General features: G+C 37.1%; 1 long non-coding RNA gene across 1 annotated transcript; it reads right to left on the bottom strand.

Moving 5' to 3' along the window:
* Positions 1-4174: 4174 nt before the first annotated feature.
* Positions 4175-12038, bottom strand: LOC125178633. Its single transcript, XR_007156972.1, has 3 exons — positions 11994-12038; positions 7080-7212; positions 4175-4482 (listed from the first exon to the last, which is right to left on the bottom strand). It is a non-coding gene; the product is annotated as an uncharacterized LOC125178633 (long non-coding RNA).
* Positions 12039-12982: the final 944 nt, after the last annotated feature.

Here is a 12982-nt window from a genome sequence, read left to right as displayed (position 1 = left end):
GCCGGTCGTCGCATGCAAAACTCTTGTCTCCGGTTCTTCAATAGTATTCCTATGGTCCCGTAACTTCCGTCGCGTCGTTGGTGTGTCGTTTACAACTAAACCTCTACTATTTGCTGAGAAATTATGGTAATTTGTCCGGTGATTTAGAGGCGAATTTGTTGCCGGGTACAAATTATCCGAAGTTGTGTAATTCTTTTCCTTTATTATAACCTGTCGAAACTCTCGACTGATCTCTGAGGCACGGCTATTGACTTGCGAAAAATGTGGCCCAACTTCCTGTGGCGGAAAGTTGGTCATGCGAAAAGTGTTCGCCATATCGTCAACTTCCTCCTTTCTTGCACGGGGACTTGAAAGATTAACATAACTTTGCGCGGGAACAGACCGCCTAATTTCTGATTTCTCGATGATTTCATCAAGGGAGTTTTCCTCATTTATCTTAGTATTTTGAAGTATAGGATGAAGACGCTCGCCGGCATCAACAAAAGGTGGGGTGGGCGGTAAATAAGAATTGATTTCCGAGGTGGTGAGGCGACACACGAGGTCGCTGTGGTCGTGGGATGAATTGAGGGTCAAGTCCAAGTGGGTCACGGCGGTGCCCTCGTCGGGGGAACTCCATGAAGAGGGAAGAGGGTAGCCCTCCAGCAGCCACTCGAGGCTCTTCAGTCGCCCAGCTAAAAGAGGATTCCCAAGTCAGTTCGAGCTCAAACGTAGCCTTAGACACGCAGGCAAACGAAGTAAATATCTCAATTACCTCAGTTTGAAGGGAAGTATGCGCAATTTTCATGCATCTAAAATCACTGAATATTTTACGAAAACACTAACCGGAAATGAAAAATATAATGACTATAGAAGGAAATGTTAGAATTTAACTAATGAAAAATTCGAAAATGAAGCAAAAGAATAAAAAAAAAGATTGCATGTAACCCATTTTCTCCGGATAGATTAACCATCGTCAATGCTATTCGTTCCTAATGGCCTGATAACGAGAGGTGTCGCCGGTAGAAAAAGACTTGAAAATGTAAATTCAAAAATCACACATCGCCTTAATTAGAGATCTCAATTTATATTATAAAGTAAGAGCCAAAGAAAAATAAAGAATTTTATGAGATCCTAAGTTTACCTTCAAATGTAAGATAGATTCTGTTGAATCATGTTTTACTTAATTGATACTCTATTATTGATATTTATTTATTATTATTATTTATTATATATATTATATTATTGATATTTATTATGATTTATTTATTGATACGGAGTCGGTGTAGGCCACCATCAGAGGCGTTAAGGTCGGGGCCCTGATCATTGACATCAAACCATTCCCTGTTTTTAATTAATAAAATTAATTCATTTTTGTTGGAATGGCGAGTGTGGGAGGCCTTTTATAAAAAAAATAATAATTATTGATACTTGACACACGTACATCCATCATGGGACCTTGTAACTTTCCGAGTGCGATTGAAGTACGGATTCTTTTTGCGCACATTATTACGTAGAGTTTATTTAAAACATTAACTTGATTTATGGAAAATGTCAAGCATTTCATTGCAATCCAACTCTCAAATAAACCTTGTATCATGGAGCAGAGTGTGTGTGTTTCTTTTCCCTGCGCAATTTCTGAGGGAATGTGACATATATTCTGAATTGCTTGAATTCTTAATGATCAATCCACTAATCCATTGGATCCTATTCAACTGATTTAACTTTATTTAAATTGGATTTCCATGGCTAAATATGGGTGATGATGTCGAGTTGTTGAAAAAATCTACTTTTAAATTCGTGAGGATCGCGACGACGTGATTAATGAGTTTACCCCTGCCATTAATGTCTCGAAGATCTGAACATGTTTATTGGTAATTTTCACGCTCATTGAATATTCTAATTTGACCTCATCCTACTCTTCTATCCATTACACTCCGACGTAAATTACGTTTGTGAAGTGAATGAATTCAATTTCTACGTACGCGTCGAGATTTAAACTTAAAAAAATGTAAAATTATTATTAATAACGAAAACAAAATTACAGAAACATTTTATTTCAAATTTTTAAATCATTTGGATGTGTTTAAAATTTCAATAAATAATATTGTTAAGTTTCCAACAGAAATTTGAGATTCAACATTAAAATTGTCTTTGAAATTTGCTGCAGCTACTTGTAGCTTAGCCTCTGCTACTTATAAGCAGAGGCTACATACAAGATATAGCAGAGGCTATCCTTATCTGAATTACTTATATACGAAGTTACAATTAACAATAATAAAAATAACAGTAATCATTAGAAGTCTTAACAATTGAGTTGGTCATCACTCAAATAACGACTTTAATCACTAATAAATGAAGTTACAATTAACAATACTTATCACAATTATAAACAATTGAGTTAGCCATTACCGAAGTGTGCGCTGCAAGTGAGCAGCAGGCGGTGGCCCTCTGAGAACGGCCCCACGCTGCCCCCCACGGGCCTCCCGCTCACGTCCTGCACTCGGACGTCCAATATCCTCTCTGCACGGGTAACGGGCGGGTACGGTTAACGGGCGGGTACGGTTAACGGGCGGGTACGGTTAACGGGCGGGTATGGTTAACAGGCGTGTAATATAAAGGTACTGTTAACGGGCGTGTACGGTTAACGGGCATGTACGGTTAACGGGCGGGTACGGTTAACGGGCGTGTACGGTTCACGGGCGTGTACAGTTAACGGGCGGGTACGGTTAACGGGCGTGCACGGTTAACGGGCGGGTACGGTTAACGATCATGTACGGTTAATAGTCCTCTACGGTTAACAGTCGTGTACGGTTAAAGATCATGTCCGGTTAACAGTCCTCTACGGTTAACAGTCGCGTACGGTTAACAGTCGTGTACGGTTAACAGTAGTGCACGGTTAACAGTCGCGAACGGTTAACAGTCGCGTACGGTTAACAGTCGTGTACGGTTAACAGTCGCTTACGGTTAACAGTCGTGTACGGTTAACAGTCGCGAACGGTTAACAGCCGTTTACGGTTAACAGTTGCGTACGGTTAACAGCCGTGTACGGTTATCAGTCGCGCACGGTTAACAGTCGTGTACGGTTAACAGTCGTGTACGGTTAACAGTCGCGCTCGGTTAACAGTCGTGTACGGTTAACAGTCGTGTTCGATTAACGGTCGTACACGGTTACCAGTTATGCAGTGTTAGCAGTCGCACATGGTGAACGGTCGCGTGCGATTTAACGGTGATTGTTGGTAACTTTATACGAATGATTGTTGAAGTAACAGGATACAATGAAACGGTCAATTGAATTTATATTGAAGTTAAACCTACTCCGTGAAAATTTGGAATCCCAAAATTATAGTCTATTTAATTTGAAATGTTATATACAAAAATAAGCTACTTCAATAAAATACGGCAAATCAACGCTCCATTTCACGATTGACAATGGATCTTGTTGATGAAAACGGTAAAAAATATTATTTTATAGCCAATAATCCGATTTTGATAATGGCTGAAAACAAAGGAATCGTCAAAAAAATTTTCTAAAAATGAAAATTACATTCTTGAACATCATGTAAAGAAATTAAGCAAATAAATTTTCCGAGGCACTTCGGCAAGTGTTTGTACGGTAGTGGCAATAAAAAAAATTGTTGACATCTGCATCCAACGCAATAATTATATTAGGTTTTCCGAAATTTTCAATCTTTAAGATAATAGGCGCATACCAAAAGAAAGTTTTATTTGCAAACTCCTTTTCGGATACAATAGGCTCCAGAAAGATATATAATACGTTCCCAGGAAATTTTCAAGAAATATCGGTCCAGGAATAATGATCAAATGCAGCTTAGTCGTCGAACGGTCCTGGTTCGTCGGAACAGACGAAGAACCGGCGCACCAACTGTTAACAAGATTATCAAACCCGAAACCGTGCGATAAAGAAACAGTAATGCTTACAGCGATCAAAGATTTCGCTTATTGCAAAATTCGGACAAACAAATGATACATTAACACATCATACACCTCTAAACAGGTGAGTAGTAAAATGATAGTGAACCAAATGTATAATTTCCGCTGTTAAAATGTGTATTTTGGTTCAGAAGTGAACTTACTTGGCGGAACTCACCTACAACAGTAAGCTGCATTCTCAGGGTGACTGCAGGAGATATTTTGAAGTGTACAGTGCATCTGTACTCTAGGAACTCACCTACAACAGTGAGCTGCATTCTCAGGGTGACTGCAGGAGATATTTTGAAGTGTACAGTGCATCTGTACTCGGCTTGGTCGTCCTCTTGCACGTATTTGATGACCAGAGTTTGCCCTTCTTCCGCCAGGGAAATTCGCTCGCTTGCCGAGACGTCGTCGCTCCATGGAATCTCGCTGTCAGAGTTCGGCGTTTTAGATTTGAAGTTTCGGAGGCTGGAAGGGAGGTTGTCGCCGGGGTGGTGGTGTTGGTAGTGTTGGAATAATAGGCGTTGTTCCTTCGAACCTTCAACTTCTTTATCTTCGCGGCCGTCATGACTGATTTACGGAACAGACAAATAAAAAAACTTGCCTTAAAAATAATGCTTGAAATAAATTCTAATCTCTACATGTTTAAAATCACAGAAATTTAGATCAAAGTCATTCTTTCTGAAAACTTTTTGGTGAAATTCATGAAGAAACGTAACTTATGGCAGGATTTACGGTCAATTATATTGAACCGAAAGACACACCGACTCAATGAAGCATCAAGCGCATCTTAATTTTATTAATGCGTGGTAAAATGTATAGGGAAATTTTACAAACACATATAAAGTAAATATTTTTTTCATAATAACTGTTCCTTTTTTAACCCTTAAATGCATGAATTTGCTATATAGAGACTATGCGTTTATGTTTACCGCGTCACGCAACACCGTCGTAACACGTTGCGTTCTCGTTAGACTTGCTATGTATCGCTGTATTGCATTTGATACATGGAGTGCTGCAAGCACGTAGCCTGATTACCATAGTCTCTATAGGCAAAAATACACAGTGCAATTAAGGAACAGAATAAAAAACGAAATAAGTAATTAATTGTTATGGCTGCGGAGATTTAAAAAATCATTGTTCATCACATATTTGAACAAACTTCGCGACTTTGCTCATTTAATTAAAGCAATCTGAAAATTTAAATAACGTCCAGCATAGAAGAGGGTTGCCAGCAAATGTTTAGAAAATTAAAACCGTGAAACTTGTGACAAAACGGGAAAAATATTTAATTTAAAACGATGCAAGTAGTCCTGGAATAATTTCCAAACTTTATAACCTCGATTTTTGAATGAAACCGCAAGCTAGCTGAACGACACACGGATAAAATATAGGGAGATAACGCTACACCGCCGTGAACCTAGTTCAGTGATTGGCTTGCTCTCTCGTCTATCACAGAAATATTTCCATCCACGTTTTTCATAATAATTTCCAGTTCAATTGTTGATTATTCAAGCGGCCAATCCTTATTTCGACCTCGACACTTATTGATCATCACCCTATTTGATCAGGCCACGACAGCACCAATAATTCATGATGACAAGATACCACCACGACAGCACCAATGATTCATGGTGACACGATACCACCACGACAGCACTAATGATTCATGGTGACACGATACCACCACTACAGCACCAATGATTCATGATGACACGATACGATCTGTGAGCCGCGGTCTTCATAAACCTCTCTCGGGTTCTCTATCGCCCAGAATTTAGAATACAATTATTGATATCGCTCAGTAATTCATTAGGCGGAAATGAGGAAAATCAATCATGATTAGGCATGATGAGAGTTTGTGTTTTGCTGTATTAACGTGTGGTTGAAACGGGCCTTTTTAGACTGTGTGGATCAATAAAAGACTTTAATAAATAAATTGCCTAATCTATTATTAATCCGGTTCTTGAAATGTTCAAATTTCGGATGTTTTGGTATAGTATTTCTAAAGCGGCGTCTCCTTTCCGGGATGCACAGAAGCGACGAATGCGCATCGGACTTCACGCACAAATCAATGCTAAATGTTGCAGATATATTCATCATCCGAAATAATTTATTTGAATATTAACTAAAGATTCGTATCGTGCGCAAGGAGTGATATACTGAGCATCGCTTTTATACCAGAATATAGCGATCGCACACAATTCAAATGAAAGAGTTGCTGAGAAGAATCTTCCACCCGAGTTCTGACCTTTCTTGCTCCAGTTCATATCTTTAAAGACTTTCTGAAAATATTTTTTACCTCTGTAATCTCAAGTTATTTTAATTATCAAACGCATCATTTATTATATGTTTGAATTGCGGCCTAAATATCCAGCAGACATCTCATGTTAATGCGTCACTTTTATAACTTGTCTCATGTAAAATATTCTCGATAAGTTGCGCATCAACATTCATTGATAACAACATTTGAAAATCTTAGGTAGCACCCAACTTTATTTTTTGGAAATACTTCAATGGGACGTTCCTGATACCTAAATTTGTAGAAGGTTTACCATCACATGTCAGGCTGCCCTGCATATGTCAGGCCGAGCAGTTCTTCATTACAGACATGGAGGACTGCACAATCCCTCATTAAAGCTCAGATAATCAGCCCTTGAATGATGTAAGCCGGATGATATGCTGGTAATTAGAGCTAAACGTGATCTGCATCACCAGACATGTCAATGGTTAGACTAATTGTAGCTATTGGAACGCAGTCAATAATAAGGCCTAGAATACACGCTGCATTTAATGTGCGGTCCCTGTTGTAGCTCAGATCGCTGGCCATGTGACGATTCCACGTAACTTTCCGTGACACGGAAAATTCTTCCTATCAGTTGGTGGTATATTTTATGGGAATTGATCCACGGTTGTGTACAATTAAAGGCGTTATTCTGTTGTAATTCTCACCAGCTCGTATTTACAACATGAATGAATAAAACCAGAATCAATTCAAAACCTACGTATGTAAATTTCTTAAACTAACTAGAATAATTGCGATGACTAAAATAATATTAAATAACGGCGATGAATTTTAATAGATACCTTTCTGTAACCATTATATTATATACCGGACCACAGCACCTGAGGAAGGGTCTGGACGTATCATTCCTGTACCACAGCACCTGAGGAAGGGTCTGGACGTATCATTCCTGTACCACAGCACCAGGCGTGTCGAGTCGTTGCCGTACAGCGGCTGGTGAGTGCAGGGCAGACGCGCGGTGTGGCCCGCGGACACGCGCACCTTCACCAGCGGACCTGTGGGCAACATGGCGGTCTTTGGGTGGCGTTACATTTAAGATTATATATTTTATCTTAACATTTTTGTAGCATGTTATTATGATTATAAATGTATAATATTTTCTTTCGATATCCTTGTATTGGTGTAGTTTAAAATGTGATGTTGTTTCAGTATATTTTGAAGACTTGGAATATTTTACTGTAAGTTATCTATTACTCTGGGATATCTATTTGATCCTACATTTTTCACAGCAAATCTTTCGTTACATTTATTATGCTTTTTTGACATTGAATGAAAAATTGAAATATTTGGCGAGCAATTTACGGTTAATTCTTTGTAAGAAACGTCAATAGCAAGTTTTAATCCTTATAGTGAGATAAAAGTCAAGTTGCTTGTATGATTTTTCTTAAAAATGATCCTTCACTTTTTTCAAAAATACGAATATGAATTTGAGCAATTGTAATATAGTTCGTATTAAGTTTAATATCAATTCCTCTGGCGAGATTAAAGAACGCAACTCACTAGAAGGTTTTAATAAACTTGAACCGTAATTTTAATATAATTTTATTTGTTTATAGGGTTATGGATATTTTAAATTTCAGGAATTCGGTTGAAAAAATGAAGAATCCATCGTCTTCTAACTTGTAACGAATATTTTTTAAATAAGAGAAATTTTTAGGAATGGAACTTTTTAAGAAATTTCTTCAAATTTATCAACCACTGGAATAATTAGAAAATAATAATTCGATGATTAAAAAATTTAATTAATTAAGTAATTAATGAAATATTGTGCTATTTTTATATAATTAGAAGCAAGACTCAATGTTGCGTACGATTAATTAAATTCCACTGTAAATGTTTTCAGTTCTGAACAACCTTTGACAACTGAATCGTGTCAACTTTCGCTAAAAAAAATGCGTCGTAAAGTCGAAACCTGCGGTTCTAAAATGTACCAATCAGTTGACGAGAATAACATCACATTCGAGACCTGCACTGGCAACCACGAAAAATAGAAAAAAGGCCTTTGATGTCAATTGAGGTAATAAATAGAAGATAAATAGAAAAGATAAATAGAAAAAAGGCCTTTGATGCCAATTGTGGTAATAAATAGGAGATAAATAGAAAAGATAAATAGAAAAAAGGCCTTTGATGTCAATTGTGGTAATAAATAGGAGATAAATAGAAAAGATAAATAGAAAAAAGGCCTTTGATGTCAATTGAGGTGATTCACCAGCCCGCGCCTAATTGTGATCATTACCGACTTGTTAGACGCTTTCAAATAGTGCAAAAAGCGTAGCTAATTTACCAGACCTGACCAAGTGAACGACAACGCTATGAAGTATTAAAAATTGTCCTTGGGATTTCATACATGTAGATATTTTAAAGAAGCCAAGCATGTGTGTGCGATTAAACTGAAAATATTCCTTTCAAGCAAAGTTGTAAATATTGAAAAAAGTATATATTATTTTTATTTTTTCTAATTAAAGTATACAAAGGCCGTTCAAGCAGGTTTAGTGCTATTATAGCTAACATTTCTATCATGACCAATATGTCGATCGTTGCTAACATAGTTAACATGGTTTTCATGACTTTACGGTACATCATGGCTAACATGTCTATCACAGCCATCATGGCCGTCATTTTATCTTACATGAATGGCAATCAAGGCTACGTAGATCAAAAAATTTTTGCCGGCCATTACTCTTCCAAACAAGATTTGGATGCGCAAAGCCCGCTATCTTTATAGATAGAGAATATTGAACGTTTTTTGCACAGAAGCATCAGGTGCAGGCACAGTCACCCGTGTCGTTGCTTCTGTTGATGAGATACTTGGTCGTCTGTTGTGAAGGTAATAATAATGTGTCCGAGTCCTGGCCTCACTCCAGTTGTAATACTGTGGAGACCTGGTCTCAATACAACGTACTATAACACGGTGAAGTCATGAGCTCATTCCATCTATAATAAGGTCCTGGCATCAATACAACTGTAATACGGTGGTCTCCGCATAATAGTTGTATTGATGGCTTCGTTGATTCGCATTCCGAAAGTATTTAACCCGGAATTTTATAAACAACAATTTTATTTCTTTTTTACGCACACCGTCATTGGAGGCGGCAGAAACGCCCAGGAACATCTAGCCTACGTTGGCTCCGTCACATATCTTCATGTCAGATAAATTAATATTCTAAGGCTTCTTATATATTGAATTATCACGCGATGGTAGTTTCACAGAAAAGAATTTGTAATGTTTTTAGCTTTATTTAATAGTTTCATGTCGTTGTTTTTCCGTGTAACTTTCTCTTATTTTTGAACGTACTTCAAGGAAATCAGTTGACAATAATACTTAATTTCCCCACAAGTGATGACAGAAAATAAATCCAAGTGGCCAATAACTGATATGAATTTCTGTATCTTTGATTAAGCAAAACTGAAAAAAAATTCAAATGAATAAATTATTTCTATTTGTCTCAGAAAGCCTTTCATTCCTTGGTTAATATTTTAAACACACAAAATCAGAATGATTTTAACTAAATATCATATGAAAATGTCACTCATGTATATCTCAGTGAAATAAATTTAAAACGAAATAAATTTCTTTTACTGAGCTTTAGGTGTCAGAAACAGGAACCTTGTACGCAGTGTCATGATAGGCAGACGTCACCACGAAGTTAGCCACTAACTTCTTTCCCAGCAACGCCAGTTTCGAAAATACTCCGAAACTTTTAAGTTGCCCTTCAAAACTTCACTTTTCCGTCGTTTGCTCTGAGTCCAAAAGTTGGTTGCGTTGCCATGCACAATTCACTTCAAACGAAATGACCAAGTGCTTGAAATTCGTCATGCTCCGAATTGTTTGCAGAAATAATTTTTTAGTATTAATGAAATTACTCAACTTTTTTATCTGTGTATATGCAAGCATCGTCTGGTTCCAGTCTCGTTGCAATGCGAAATTCTTCCTAGATGCATTGAATTCCTAGATGCATTTAATATGAATTATCATATTAAATTTTCCTTTTCCTAGATGCATTTTCATTTTCCTAGATGGAAAATTTCATTTTGATTTTCCTAGATGCATTTTTCCTAGATGCTTTTTCCTAGATGCAAAATATGAATTTTCATATTAAATTTTACTTTTCTTATATGCATTTTCATTTTCCTAGATCCATTTTTCCTAGATGCATATAAAATGAATATCCCTACACTCAGAAGAATGAACGAAACATTGTCCAAATAGCAATGAACTTTTCGCCCTTGTGCGAGTCATCCTAACCCATATGGCACCGGCTTAAGCTGTGGGGCTTGGTAATTTATCGTTGGGAAATATAATCAGTGTTTATTAGTGACTTTTTACTTATTTTATGATAATTTCCATTATTATTTTGATTTCATAGAATCCTAATTCGCTTAATTTAAATCTAAGTACAATTATTCGGTGATATTTTTCCTAAATAATTTATTATCAGGGGTATAAATTGTTTTTGAAATATCAGTCATTGTGAAATTGATGAATTCAATACTTAGTTTCATACAACGAAGATTTTTTAAAAATAATATTAGGCATTGATGGGATGCAATTAAATTTTCGGCAGCAATTTTCCACAAGCGTTTAGTCTTTGTTATTTACAATGAAGATTTGATAATAAAAAGCTCGAACAAATACAATTTAATGATACATCAAATATCAAGCATTAAATTTCCTTCTCTATATCGATGAAAATCAGTTAGGAATTTCTAAAACGAGATGAAGATTCTTCAAAGCAAATTTGAAATCACCGCAATTTTGCAAAGAAGTTGTACATTTTATTCATGTACCTAGCATTTAACTCTACACCTATAATTTATGTTAATAGGATAATTTACGGCTTACAATAAAATAACAAGCAGTTCATTCAAACTCATATGTATGTTCGGTATAATATGTTGAGAAGAAAGCCTAACACTGGTGATATCAACCTCTACCAAAAATTTAGTCAGACTCAAATAACCAATAATTAACTTGCAGCTGATTTAATATAGTCTATGAATTCCTGGAAAATAAGATTAGATATAAAGTTTTTATATATCAGTGCCTTTTTTAATTCACTGATAAAGTTTGATAATTCACTGATAAAGTTTCTTAGCAAATCGTAATTTTAGCGCATTTTCACATTTATCGAAAAAAGGCGCTATTGTGCGCGCCATGTCCGTCCGTCTGTCCGTCCGTCTGTCTGTCTGCATGTGACTTCACGTTTTCGTCGATTTTGAGAAAATGCGCTCTCTGTCACTCACTGCAAGGAGTATTGATTTTTTAAAAAAGTTTTTCCTTCGCTCACAACTGTACACACATGACTTAAAGAAAGCACTCTCCAGTTGGAAGAAAACGGACGGTTCCAAAAAAATCTTACAGATCCGATTTTTCCATTCAATGACTATCTTTAAAGTAAATTAATCATATTATCTTTAATTTGTCTACATTTCCTGACTCTCAACTTTAATCGAAATATTTTTATCAAGGTACTCACTGTGCACAGAGAAATAGACTCCTTAAACCAACCAAGTTATCCTTTTCTTCGCATTCAATGCTATTTCGGCAAGTAAATTAAAGTTATTACTCACGACTCTGAACTTTACTTGACCGTCACTCCCCAGTCAAGTCACTCCCCAGTCAAGTCACTCCCCAGTCAAGTCACTCGCCAGTTACTAGAAAATGTACAGGGTTCTGGTTTCCCCATTCCAAGACTCACCAACATCATGAGTGGGGATCCTGTTTCCCCATTCAAAGACTCACCAACATCAAGAGTGTCCCCATGCAAAGACTCACCAACATCAAGAGTGGGGATTTCCTCAACGACGTTCACTCTGTGGGCCGCGGCTTGCGGAGTTTCCGCTTTTTTGTGCTTCTTGTGTCGCTGCTGAGGAGACGGCGGAGACTTTTTCGGTCGCAGCTTCTTTCGCTGCTCCAGCAGCGTCCGACTGCTGCGCTTCTGCTCCGCATGGAAAAAATTCATGGAGTTTTCCCGATTTTAAATCTTCTGAAAGGTAAGAATTACCTGCCTGGACTAAACCACTTTAGAGGCACGATTGTCAGCACGGTTCTTAATTGTCTATACTATCGATATTCGAGGTACAAATTCGATTTCTTCAACGTATTGGAGGCGTTCAGATTATTGGCCCTAGAGCTGCGATGAGGTTGGAGTTTGCTTCTTGTAATCAAGTCCTTTAAGGTCGAGATCATTATCTTTAATAAAAAACGTCGTTCGGGTTAATGATCATCGTTTTCAGTTTATTCTCCACGCTTGTGATATTGAGTTCATAGAAATTCTTGCACTGGTTTCCGCCCTCTCCCGAGCTGCAGTTCTGCAGCAGATTTTTCAAATCGTTCCGACTTTTAAGGTCATAACCGGTAAAGTGGAAGGATTCGTTGAATTTTAATTGAGCTTTGGGTTTGAGCCTTTCGTATTATACCTGTTTTTGAGGGCTTGTTTCATTCTGAAAATTTTTGTTACTATTTGTAATGGTTTATTCAAAAAATGTTGAAATCAGAGATGAGTAGAAATTTTCTTCAGGAACTAACTGATTTTGTGTGTTTTTGCGAAGACTCATTTCTCACAAATCTCTTTTGAATTTATTGTAAATGAAGTTCTGACTATAAGGAACTTCTGATCTCGATGTCTCTAGAAATTTGATTCGCGAGTTCTCACTTTGCAATAACAACTCAGAGGGCAACACAAACATCGCTATTGAAGACTGCGTTGCCTCGTCTTGACTGGTAACAATAAAGCTTGCCGTTGTCATTCTATTGGTGTGCAT

This window comes from Hyalella azteca, unplaced genomic scaffold, assembly GCF_000764305.2.
Source record: "Hyalella azteca isolate HAZT.00-mixed unplaced genomic scaffold, Hazt_2.0.2 contig11466, whole genome shotgun sequence".
In the NCBI taxonomy this organism is placed as follows: Eukaryota; Metazoa; Arthropoda; class Malacostraca; order Amphipoda; family Hyalellidae; genus Hyalella; species Hyalella azteca.
This window is presented reverse-complemented; position numbering and strand designations above follow the sequence as displayed.